Raw genomic sequence first — 13,110 nt, 5'->3', positions numbered from 1 at the left:
AAATTTAAAAAAAAATAAAAAAAAAATGGTCGGGGTGGGGGGGGGGGGGTAGGGGTGAGTGGAAGTGATGGAGTGAGGTAAGAAAAATATTTTACGTTTTATTTTATAAAAGAAATATTAATTTTTTGGATAATAATTTTTTAATTTTAAATTTTAACCAATACTAATAATTTATTTATTTTTTGTCAAGGTTGAATGTTTTGTCCATATGTGTGAGGAAAAGGCTCCTCTCTAGTACACTAATCTCTCCAGTTGGTCCAGTGCATATTTAATTTAATGACATCTGTCAATTTTAAAATCTAGTGGTCCGTATTTATTTAAATAAAGCAGCCTTTAAACCATGGTCAAATATCATTAACCATGGTTATTACTGTTTCTCTTTCTCTCTCCTCTCTCATCTCTTTCTTTCTCAATTAATTCTGCAACAAACATTTTCTCAATCAGCAAAGAATTTGCTTTGTTAACAACAAATCACTTTTTCTTTTCATTATTTTCACACCGTGATAAAAGAAGACAAAATTCAAAGGAAAAATTTGGGTTATAAAATTAAAAAAATCCAACTTATGGACTACTTCTTTGAAGCTTGGTTCGGTCACAATGGTGATCCACAAAACTATGTCATCTTCTTCATAACATCGATTTTTTCAATTTGGAGATTCTGCAAAAGCCAACTAAAGGATCTGGAAAGGGCACGAAAAATGAGTAGGAAAATATTTTTTCATATACTTTTTTTTTTCTAGTGAAATTCTCCATTTATATTTTGGGTCTTCTTTTCTTGTGGTATTTATAACTGTAATCTTTAATTGGGGCTAATCACTCCATTTCAGTCTCTCTTTTGAGACTCTGCCTAGTTGTTCATATATAAATGTAAAAACATTAAAATATTGATTTCAATTGTTTGAATGCTCTGTATTTCAGAGAGTTTTGGAGGGGGAAGAAGTGTTTATTTGCTGATTGAGAAAGGAATGGGAGGAGAGAGAATTACTAATAACCATGGTTAATGATATTTGATCAAGAAAATTAATCTGGTCCATTAAAAATTAAATGGACACGTGTCAACTATATGAAATAGCACTGGGGGAAACTGGAGAGATCATTACTGGAGAGGAGCCTCTTTCAGAGTGTGGTGTGACAATTTTTTAAAATTAAAGAGAGAGTGTATTACACACACCATGATGAAAGTGGTATAAAGAGAGGTGTGTTTCTCAAACTAAGAAGTGATAGTTTAGGTATGAAACTCACACTCTCAATAGTTTAGGTATGAAACTAAAAAAAAGGTACAATTTGGATGTGTTTTTGACACTTATCTCTTATTTATTTGAAAACAGCCTGGAGAGGTAATGAGCCAACAATCAATAAGATATTGATTGGTTTGGTATGATTGAAAATTATCGAATGGATAAGAGCGTTGTATTGGCTCAATGCTTCTATTTTTTCACTTTCACTCACCAATATATTGAGTAAAATACTCCATTTTTCTAGCTCTACTTAAAGCTTTTAAGTTTGTAGTTATAAATCACTACAACAAAAGTTGGGGACAATTAATCAATAGTAATATGCAAGGATAAATTAAACAAACAGGCTTCTCGATCATTCTTCACATTCGTCGTCTCTCATGTCCCTCCAAGTTTTTCAACAAAATGTTTCAGATTTAGGTTATTGGCTCATTGCCCTTAAATGGATTTTCTTTTTAATTTTTAACTCAGATTCAAGTTCCCTTCATTGTTCTTCCAAATCATGAAACTAATCAATAGCTAAGAAAATCAGTATGTAAATTTTAAAGTTTTCCACCAAAACATTTTTCTATTCAGTATGTAATGTAAATTTCAATTCCTACCTCAAAAGATCATATCAAATTAAAATTTTCAGCTTTCAATTTCGTTTTTAGTGGTTCGACTTTCGAAATGCCTATCGACACGAAGATTTTCGATTTAGTTGCTACTGATTTACTTTCTAATTAGGTACACTTTTTTTTTTTTAGCTATGCATAAGTTTTGAGAGTGTTTATATGTGTTGGTTTAAATTTAAAGTATTTATTAAATAAATTATGTTTTTGATAATGTGCATTAATATGAAGAAATTAATATAAAGAAAGGTGAATTTGTTAAGTCATAATTGATTTTTATATATTTTAAATATGCTTAAAAAATGGTTTTAAAAAAATCAAAATAAGAGAGGTAGACTTAACATCATAAACCACAAATAAAATGAGTGTTATAGAACGAAACCTGAAGGGAGCTCTCTGAAATTATCCCTAAAATTTTTATTACCAATAACTTTATCTATTATTAATTGAATATTTACATTTTTACCTTAATTTATGACTTAATTAGCACAAATACTTTTTTATAGGATATTATCCATTGACTAGGGGTGTACATGGTCGGGTTGGTTCGGGTTTTCAAATATCAAACCAAATCATTTGTGTTGAATTTTTGAATTATAAATCAAACCAATAAAATTTGGGTTTTTCAACCTCGGGTTTTTTCGGGTTTTTAGGATTTTCGAGTTTTTCCAATAAAGTATTCATACAAACATACTTGTACTTCAAATATTTCTTTAGTCCTACCAAAATATAACTATCTAAAGTGTTTCTTAAGAAAATAAGACAAAATATGATATGATTAATGACACTAAAATATCCAACAAAAAAATAATAATGAAATCGCGTAAAACAAATATTGCAAATTAATAAGTCATAAGAAAAATGATCACAACTTAAAAGTACTAAATCATGCTAAAATAAGTTTAATAAGTATTAGTTACATGACTAAATATTAAAGGAAACTAAAATTAGATTATGTATTTTAATTGTCTAAAGTAAAACTAAAGAACAAATATTCAATATTATTGTCATTCTTAGTGTTGAATTGATTTTCTTTTTGCATTAGTATTAATTTGATTTAGATTTAGATTTAAGTTTTATTATAATTATCAACATCTATGGACTATAATCTTTATTGGACCGTTAAGAATTCTAACTTTCAAACATGAAATGATATATTAAAAGATAAAAATTATGAAAAAGTATAAGAAATATTTAAAAATTATATCAAAGTAAATATTTTTACCTATAAATAAAAATTTTAAATTATATCTATAATGTCGGGTTAGTTTGGTCTCGGGTTGATTTTTTTTAGTTGAAACCAAACCAACCCAAATATAGTTGGGTTTTTTTTCCAATACCAAACCAAGTCAAACCAAATCACTAATCTATTTTTTTTTCCGATTTGACTCAATTTACAGTTTGGTTTGATTTTGTACACCCATACGGCGTTGACTTGTGGTATTTATAGAAAAGTGATCAAAATTTTATTCTTGTAATGTGGAAGTTCAATTATATGACATGTCACATGATTAATTATCTGTATTTGTTCTGCCGTATTTTTTTTAATTCTTATATATAAATTAAAATAAAAATATTTTACGTTACGGAGAATTTCTCTAATCGACAACTATTAGTCTATTACTATGAGCTTTGTGATGATACGACGTCTTATCCACGTTATTAGTGCCGCCTATACCTTGCTGAAGTATCTATAGAACACAATTTGGTGTATCCAATTGGAGCCTGGCTAATCGAGAGTCACACCAGGTAGAATCCATTTGGAAATAGTACTCCCTATAACAAATTTCTCAACTCTATTTCATTTCAATACTTAATATTTTTCCTTATGAGATAAATAAAATTAGGAATTTTTAGACTAGACATTCTTTAAATCAAATCTTTATTTTGTCGCTTCACCAACATATAAATCTTTATTGTACTAAGTATGTTCCTCGCAAATTTATGAATTTGTTAGAGCCACACATATTTTCTTTAATAGTTCATTACCAATAACAATCTTTTAACCAAACAAAAAAGGAATAACCAAGAGCTACTACCCAATTAATTGTCGAGGGATATATGTAATAGCTTTTTAAACGAGTGATGGTGCTATTTAATTATAGATCGAGATAATAATTAAAGATTTTGAATTTATTAAAATTTTAAAGTATGGTGGTGCTATTTAATATAGATTGAGGTAATAATTAAAGGTTTTGAATTTATTCGGACGTCAAAGTAGATATTGAACATCGAACACCTAATGTGTAATCAAAAAAATTTATAGTTGATATACCTCTTGTCGCTCACATATAATCTTATCGTAACAAAAGTGACTCACATATGCTACCATCACAAAAATGGCTCAAATATATCATTTTCATCTAATGAAAGTGAAATTATTAATTTTAATTAATTTATTTGATTTCTTATTTTAAAAATATCCTATTTTTCTAGCAAAGTTCTTAATCTTTCTCACACATGATCAAGGCATTCAATTATGAGTAATAGTTTAAGTATGTTTTTTAAAAATTTGTAAGTAATAATTTCGTTATGTTTTCCAGGCTGCAAATAATTTAGGTATATTAAATTTAAAAAGAATAAAATTGATAGTTTAGTGGATGTGCTTTTTGAATTGACACACCTATTAAGAAAACAATGATTGATATAGTGAGTTTATCTCTATTAATAATAAAGTGGATAAATTAAAAATTTAAGATTTTCAAGAAGTTCTACATTTTTCAAAATTAATTAATTGAAGGTATAATAAGTAAATTTTTTTTATTCTTTCTTGATTTGTCAAAATGAACAAATAAAAAAATAAAATTAAACAGTAATTAAGAACACAAGAAGTACAATATAACGGATAACAATCATCCAAGGTGTAACTAATAATTGTTATTAATTTATTTAACACGTTCCTCACTTCTGAACTGTTTGGATAATGTGTTTCTGGTGGCCAAATCTGACCAGCAGATATTCGGTGTTAATAAGTAAAGTATATTAATGGATTTAATCAGCATGTGCAGCGCGCTATCATATTTTAAGTTTTAACCTTATTTAGCTAGTAATATATTCTTTTGTTTTAATTTATTTGTTTTATTTTTTTAATCCATTTAAAAAATATCAATTCTTTATTTTTAACTTTTTACATATTTAGATCATAAAATTTAAAAATATTTTAACATATCTTTAATTTAAGATCACAAATTTCATTAAGCATCAACACTTTAGTGCTTAGAGCTGAAGCTCCCAACTTTTGCATTAAACACCTGCATCAATGTTATTTCTATTGTGTTTTTTTTTTTTTGTTAGTAATGCCTGTTAAGATAAAAGATTTAAATTACATATATTTGGTATATATTTTAATATGTTATAATTATATTTTACAAGTTATTCATCGTATTTCAACCAATAGTTTTCTTTTTATATGATTTGATGGAAAGAGTTGTTTGACCAACTAAAAAATGTGTGTGTTGAAAATTTATGCGAACTACATAAACTTGACTAGCATTAGGTCATAAATTTTCAAATATTTAAAATAAATCAGATCTGTGTAATGTATGTATTAAAGTTATAAAATTTGTTTGATCATGATTTTTAAAAATATATTACACCTTTTTAAAAAATAATAATATATAAATATGAGTTGTACCCGTAAAACTTTTAAAACTATCATCATCATCATCATCATCATCATAATAATAATAATAATAATAATAATAATAATAATAATAATAATAAACTAAAACAATTTACTATACAATTTTTCTGACTAATCATACAATTTTTTAAAGTTCATTTAACACGTTCCTCACTTATGAGCTGTTGGGATGATGTGTTTCTTGCTGTCAAATCTCAATATGATCCGACAAATATCACCAACAGGTGTGCTGTGGTAATAAGAATTAGTATATTAATGGATTTAATTTAACTTAATGCATTATCAGCATGTGCGCTATCGTATTTTAACATAATCTAGCTAGTAATATAATCGCCGGCTTTCATTTGTTTATCTTTATCTTTTTTTTAGTCCATTTAAAAAAAATATCTTTTGCTTTTTAAAAATAGAATTTTTAGTAATCTCATAATGAGAGGAGCAAATACATCGTATTCCTATCATTTTTTAATTTACAAAAATCCCTTCAAATATGTCTCATCCGGATACATCTCATTCATAGGGATACATAACATTTGATACATTAGACAACTTGTCTGTTGAGAGAAAAAATGAAAATAAATGTAAAATTAAATGTCAATTTTCATAATCACGCAAATCAAATTAATGTCAATCTTTCTCAAATCATAACAGATCCAAACAACTCAAATTTCAAATTTTCTTCACTCAATTTTGATATATATATGATACTTATTATACAGTTTTAAAACTGTTGAATTTGATATATATTATGTATCATGTACATATCAATTAATTTGATACACAAATCACAATGCTTTAGCGCTATAGAACATTATAGTTTATGTATAAAGTGTATTTATTGGGTAATGTGGTACAAACATATAATCTTCTAATTTGAATAAGTCTGAATAAAAATTAAAGACTGCAAATACATATATAACAACAACTGATACATGGTAGATTATACAATTTGTAATAATTATGTATCAGATAAATAATTAAAGGCAGGAGACACGAAATTAAATAAGTTTGAGTATATGTATCTAGTAATAAAAGATCACAAAATTTGTAATAGTTATGCTTTTTTATAAATAACTATACTAATTTGTGTTTCAATAAATTAAAGTTATGTATCAAAACTACTATTTGAACATGATACATTGTGCCTGATGAAATTGTAATGTATCATAATGTTGAACTAAAACATTATACATTAACTTAAGAAACAAAAACAACTAGGTACATAAAAAATTTGAACTCTATGTATCAGAAAAAGATGAACAAAATTTTTTTAAAAAAATTCAACAATATTATCTATTGAAAGCCAAAAAATTGATGAAAAAATATTTCTACACTTTCTCCTTTACTCTATATCAACTCCCGTAGCTTTTTTTTCACTTTCAACAATGAGGTAACCTATAGATCTCGACCCAAGCCTTTATCAGAGCCACCACCAACTTGACCTCCCCTTTTTTTGTGCATTTTTTCCATAGTTGATTTTGAAGTCGACATTGCATCCTTTCGACTAATTGGGTAATCACAATATCAAAAGATAAAGCATCATCCATATGTATCAGAATTTGTAGATGAAAAGGCTAAAAAAAATTAAAAAATTACCTGACTGGATTAGCCAGAAACCTCTGGCCAATGGTGCCAAAGCTGATTTCTTGATAGGACATAAATCAAGCTAAAGAAGAAACACTGCAATCAGGATGAAAGTTTCTTTAGCAATTTACTCAAAAATTTCTCTTCTTTAGACTTTTTTTTCTTTTAATGGAGTAGCTATTTTTCTCTTTCTAGAGTTAACTTGTTCTGCATAATACACAAAAATGTTGTTGTTGATAATGTACTAGATAGTTTCATAATCAGGTAATCACAATTCTTAGATGCTGACCTTCCTGTAAATATGTGTTCTCTCATGCCAAGTGGGAGGACGCCGAACACTGTCTTTCAGGAACTCTTGCAAGATATTTCGCATTTTCAAAGCTTCTTCTAAATAATTATCCTGTAAAAGCAAGCTATTAGAACTAATTACATGATATAACTCTTTTTCAAAATCCTAAGGCTAATGAATACCTGGTTCATGTCAATTGTTTGGAGAGCTTCACCGCGTCTGAAAATTGTGGAATGATTTTGGTTTTTAGGTTTTCCTCTCCAATATTTGGTGGACCTGGAAGCTTTACGCGGTATACTTCCTACAGAAGTTGAAAAAGATTTGTAAGAACAAGCATAGATCAAATATTTACAATTAGAATAGACCGTTCATTTTGATACATAACACGAAAAAACACATAGATCTTCCTTACTGGATTTTCTTGAGAAGCCATGTGCATGTTGACAGTCAGGTATCCAGAAATATTGAAAGTTTTACTTGGAAAAAGTACCTTTTCATCAAATTAGGTATGTCTTGGGTTTGAGGGTCACCAGTAGACTTCTGTAATCCATATTGTTGAAGAAAGCTTGAAGACTGATGGAACATGTCGAAGGAACAGGTCCATCGAAGCAGGCTGACGAGTTAGAGTTAGAGTCATACTAGGACTAGACTACTAAATTCTAAGTTATGTACGACTAAGCTGCTGTATATTGCAGGAGTCTACTAGGATAAGGTATTAGAGTTATAATACAATACTACTCATGTAAATAATTGTGTTGTAGTAGGATTCCTAGTATAACTGGAATAAGACTCTTCTCCTATATAAGGAGCTTGTAACTCAATATTATTATCATCAATACAATCCTTGATTTCTCTAATCCTAGACGTGAGATTTCTACATGGTATCAGAGCAATAAAGCTTTTCCGCGCTTTAACGTATTAGATCAAAACCAAAACAACCACAAAATCGAACCGTAATGGCCCCTTCAACCAACACTCTTTCGACCTCTTCACTTCATCATCTTATTTCGTCCTTCTCCATTAAACTTAAGCCAACAAACTATCTTATATGGAGGACACAAATGTCTCAGTTGATTCAAGTGATGAGATTAACCTACCTCATCACAGAACCACCTAAAGATACCTGTTCCACTGGATAGACTACTGAGAAAGCTATAGCAGGCGAGAAGGGTGCAGAAGACAACAACATTATTGATGACTAGGAGGAGAAGGATGTGTTGCTAATGAGTTGGATCTCAGGCACCTTGACAGAAGAAAACATGTACTTGATCGTAGGCTGCTCAACTGCTAATGAGATGTGAGAATGCTTGGAAGAAGCTTATCTTCAAGCAATAAAAGATAAGGAGTTCCAGCTCAAACAACAACTGCAAAGTGTGAAGCTAGGAACCAAAACAATTGATGAATATATTAAGGAATTCAAAGGCATATGTGATGGCCTTGCAGCCATTCACAAGCCTGTAGATGAAGTTAGCAAAGTGATTAATTTTGCTAGAGGTCTAGGTCTTAAGTACAAGACCTTCAGGACTGTCATGCTAGGTAAGGCACCATATCCTACTCTTAATCAATTTGTTAATGTTCTCAGGGGTTTTGATATGAGGGAGGATGAAGAGGAAGTGCCTCAACAAAACCATAACATGGCATTCTCTGGCCAAAGAGGTAGGGGAAGAGGAAACAATCATTTCAATTATAGAGGAAGAGGCTTTAAGCCTGCTGGACAAGGAACACGTTCTTATAACAGCAGAAACGAACCAGGTCCTCAGAACAGTTCTTCAAGTGGAAGTCATGAGAGGAACAATACTGATGCGTGTCAAATTTGTGGTAGGAATAGCCACACTGCTCTTAAGTGTTTTTACAAGTGGGATTACTCTTACCAAGCCGCATATGAGCTATCACAAGCTTTGGCTGCTACTAATCTACAAAACACTGATGACACATTGTATGTGGACTTAGGATCAAGTAGCCATATGACACATAACTCAGGTATCCTAATTGATCTTAAACACTATAATGGACCAGATAAAATAATTATTGGGAATGGATCAAAGTTAGACATAACACATGTTGGAAACATATCCGGATCAGGTCTAAAGTTAAAATAAGTTCTTGTAATCCCTAAGATTAATAAAAATTTACTCTCAGTTAGTAACCTTGCAAAGGATAATTGTTCCACTCTTGAATTTGATGAAACTAACTTTGTTGTAAAGGACAAGAATATAAGGACACTGCTGGCCAAGAGAACTAAAAGGAATGAACTCTATGCTTTGGAAGATAACAATCTCTATGCTTTGACTGCTGCACACGATTGGAACACGTCAGACAACATGTGGCATACTAGATTAACACTTCCCCTAGTTTGAAGTCTTTAAAAGTTTTGAATAGTAATAGTTGCATCAATATTAGTAGTTGGAATAAAATGCCTACTGTTTGTTCTAGTTGTTAGTTGGGAAAGAGTTGTAAACTTCCATTTGGTTTGAGAAATAAAATTGAGAAAGAACCTTTATTGAAAATCCATTGTGATTTATGAGGACTTGCTCCTGTCGAATCTTCCCAACATATGAAATATTATGTCGTTTTTGTTGATGATCACACGAGATATACATGGATTTATCCACTGAAAAAGAAATTTGAATTCTTTGAGGTTTTTTTAAAATTCCAGAAAATGGTGGAAAAATAATTTTCTAAAGAAATTAAGATTTTTCAGTGTGATGAAGGTGGTGAGTTTATCCAAACAGACTTCATTAAGCATTAGGAAGATTGTGGCATTGTGAGACATATTTCATGTCCTAACACACTTGAACAAAATGAGTTGCAGAGAGAAAACATAGGCATATTGTGGAGACTGGCTTAACTCTACTACTTCATGCTAACCTACCTTTGTTTCTTTGGGTTGAGGCTTTCCTCACTGCAGTATTTCTCATCAATAGACTGCCCTCCTCAGTCCTAAAAATGGTGGCTCCATTTGTTAAGTTGTATGGGGAATAACCTGATTACAACAACCTAAACGTGTTTGGGTGTAGATGTGTAACATCTCGCAACTAGAAAGAACTAGAAGGAAGTCAAAGATCTGGAAATAGTTATTTTGGAAAGTATAAGGAAATCTGGAAAATTGTAAGTGAGTTAAAGTTGAGTTTTTGGTCAAATTCAGACGGCCATAACTACTAGCTCAAGATGAGTTAGGTGTAGTTCCAGATATGGTTGGGAAGCTCTTGGAATGATCTTTCCAACACCGCCAAGTTTGCACGATTCCGAGTTAGTATGAGCAAGTTATCCCCTTTGGAAGTTGGACTGTTGGACTAAGGAAATGTCCAATCCGGAAAAATAAGGGGTATTTTAGTCTTTTCACTGCCCTATTATTTTAATCCGATTATAGGAGTTTAATATGGGTCAATTCAGGACTTAGTCAGCTTTAGAACTTGGGATTTCACGCTAGGGCTAAGGAGAAAGGAGAATAGAAAAGAAGAAGGAGAAAAAGGGCAAATTCATCAAGATCGATCAAGGTACTTGGTGTTTCGCCAAGGATTTACTTATAGCAGGTATGTGAGGCTCTCATAACGTTGGGATCGTTCTCCCACGTGCCTAACATATTTATTTCAGTTTGGATTCGTCCTAAAAGCATTTGAATATTGATGATCTTGATACCTATTCTTGAATTCATATATTGTTCTTGAATTTGACTGAGTTGGGAAGTTTCTGAGTTCATTACGTCGCATTATAAGGTTGTTTTGAGTTAGGTTCTTAGGTAAAATTGCTGGGTATCTGTATCTAAAAGTGATTTAAGAAAAAAAATCGAGTTTGGGTGGATTGGGGAAGAAAAACGAAGAAGAAATTTTGGCGGGTGAAATCTGAACATGGGAGCGCGTCGTGCAACCTGTTCCCAGAATTGAAATTTCAGCTTTGCGTCGCGGAGCTGACACGAGGTGTCTTGCCTCAAAAAACATTTTCAGCACCAAAATTAAATTATGCCTGCGCGTCGCAGACCCCCCTTCAAATATTGATATTTTGGTCTTTTCTCATGTTTAGCTATCTAGAATCATTCCTAAACATCATGAGATCTTTCCAGTCATAAATCTTAATCCTTGAATCCATAATTTAATTCAAGGATCAGTTAAGAGTCAAGTCAAGAGCAGTTAGGGTCAAAGTCAAGAGTCAAGTTAAGATGTGTTCTTAAAGTTTTTCAAAAGTCTTTCACATATGTTTTAACTTTGTTTTAAGACTTAAGCTTCGAGTTCAGCAAGGATGTAAAGTTGCAGTTCTTTTCTTCAAAGAAGTATATGGGGACTATGTATTCCCAAAGAGATTTAAAAATGTTTTCACATTTTAAATAACAACGGAAACTGAGATTTCCAAAGAGCTTTCGGGCTAGAGTAATAGCTTTCTAAATGAAGCAAACATGGAAAGTGAGATTTCCAAGATAGCCTTCGAGCTAAGTTTTTGAGCACTAATCTCAAATAAGAGAATAAGTATGTTTTTAAAACATAAGAGCCAGTATATTTTGGGAGTAGTATTGAGCACCGAATTGGGGACTAGCATGAGTTTAGATAACTCACGTCACCATAGAACCATGTAGCCACCATGGGTAGAAAGGGTTATACTTTTTAGATGAATCCTTTTCGAAATACACTAGTGGATCCATTAGGCAGTTCAGGTTCTATACCTTTGGCCGGGTATAGGATGCGCTGGCAGCGTGAGGTAGATTATTGTATCATCACTATAGCTCTTATGTGATGGTTGTTGGTTAGAGAGACTCCCACATCAGTTATTGTATTTTTACATACATTTCAGAGTTATGTTGTATCCTTGTATATCACAGAGTTGACATTATATTTTAAAACAATTTTTTCTTTATATTGCATTTGTTTTAAACTGCTTTATATTGAAATGAGTTCAGTTAAGTATTCATGAGTTGAGAAGAGCCAAGGTAAGTGTTTCTTTCAGATTCCTTTTCAAGCCTATGTTGTTTTAGCATTCAAACTCGCATACTCGTACATTCGATGTACTGATGCCAGTTGGCCTGCATCATCTTATGATGTAGACACATGTAACTAGGATCGGCATTCCAGCGAACCGTTGATCCAGTGAGTAGTTCAGAGTCAGTCGGTGAGCCTCCTTGCATTCCGGAGGATCTATTTTCATTGTTTTCTAGTTTAGTCCATTAGGATGTTGTGGGGTTTGTCCCAACATCCATCTCAGTTGTTTTAGAGGCTTCATAGACAGACAGTCAGTTAGTTATTTCAGTTGTCTGTACTTTTCACTTCTAATGTTAAAGACTTGAGTTTGCTTAAATGGCCAGTTGAATGTTCTTTTATGACATTCTAGTTCCTTCATAAATGTTTTTTGTGATGAGTTAAGTCTTCCGCTGAGTTAGTAAGCCAGACCGAGGGTTCGCTTGGGGCCAACAATGGTCTTCGAGTGCTAGTCCCGCCCAGGGTGTAGGCTCGGGGCGTGATAAGATGTTTCCCGTATATCAAGGGTAACAACAAGTTCTATCCAAAGACCTGCCCTTGTGTGTTCATAGGGTACAACAACTTACACAAAAGATATAGATGCTATCATCCCCCTTACAAGGAGGGTTTACATATCCAGACATATTGTATTTGATGAAAACACATTACCCTATGCATCTCCAAAGCAATCTCAGACTAACATTGATGTCTCCCCTCATCTTGCTACTTTTGTTGAATCTTTCTCTAAACTGCAGGCACATGATAACTCTGATTTAGGGAAAGTACAGGCTGTTAGTGTAAAACCCCG

General features: G+C 31.6%; 1 pseudogene; it reads right to left on the bottom strand.

Moving 5' to 3' along the window:
* LOC125847114 (geraniol 8-hydroxylase-like) overlaps window positions 1-7,144 on the bottom strand; it is a 9,563-nt pseudogene extending 2,419 nt beyond the window's left edge.
* Between the last annotated feature and the right edge of the window lie 5,966 nt (window positions 7,145-13,110).

The sequence above is a fragment of the Solanum stenotomum genome, chromosome 12 (genome assembly GCF_019186545.1).
Source record: "Solanum stenotomum isolate F172 chromosome 12, ASM1918654v1, whole genome shotgun sequence".
In the NCBI taxonomy this organism is placed as follows: domain Eukaryota; kingdom Viridiplantae; phylum Streptophyta; class Magnoliopsida; order Solanales; family Solanaceae; genus Solanum; species Solanum stenotomum.
This window is presented reverse-complemented; position numbering and strand designations above follow the sequence as displayed.